The sequence below is a fragment of the Sinocyclocheilus anshuiensis genome, unplaced genomic scaffold (assembly GCF_001515605.1).
Source record: "Sinocyclocheilus anshuiensis isolate Anshui unplaced genomic scaffold, SAMN03320099.WGS_v1.1 scaffold2047, whole genome shotgun sequence".
NCBI classification, from domain to species: Eukaryota; Metazoa; Chordata; class Actinopteri; order Cypriniformes; family Cyprinidae; genus Sinocyclocheilus; species Sinocyclocheilus anshuiensis.
In genome coordinates this window covers 4,686-4,892 of record NW_015554063.1, presented here as the reverse complement: position 1 = coordinate 4,892, position 207 = coordinate 4,686, and the positions used below count along the sequence as shown (strand labels likewise).

The window sequence follows — 207 nt, the reverse complement described above, 5'->3', positions numbered from 1 at the left end:
TGTGTGTGTGTGTGTATATATGTGTGTGTGTGTGTATATATGTGTGTGTGTGTGTATATATGTGTGTGTGTGTGTATATAGTGTATGTGTGTGTATATAATGTGCGTATGTGTATGTATATGCGTGTGTGTATGTATATGCGTGTGTGTGTATATGCGTGTGTGTGTGTGTATATGCATGTGTGTGTGTGTGTGTCTGTGTGTGTCT

At 38.6% G+C, this 207-nt stretch overlaps 1 long non-coding RNA gene across 1 annotated transcript in view; it reads left to right on the top strand.

The window, feature by feature from the left end:
- Window positions 1-207, top strand: part of LOC107668602 (uncharacterized) — an 11,996-nt gene that overhangs the window by 9,614 nt on the left and 2,175 nt on the right. The gene's annotated exons all lie outside the window — the stretch shown is intronic.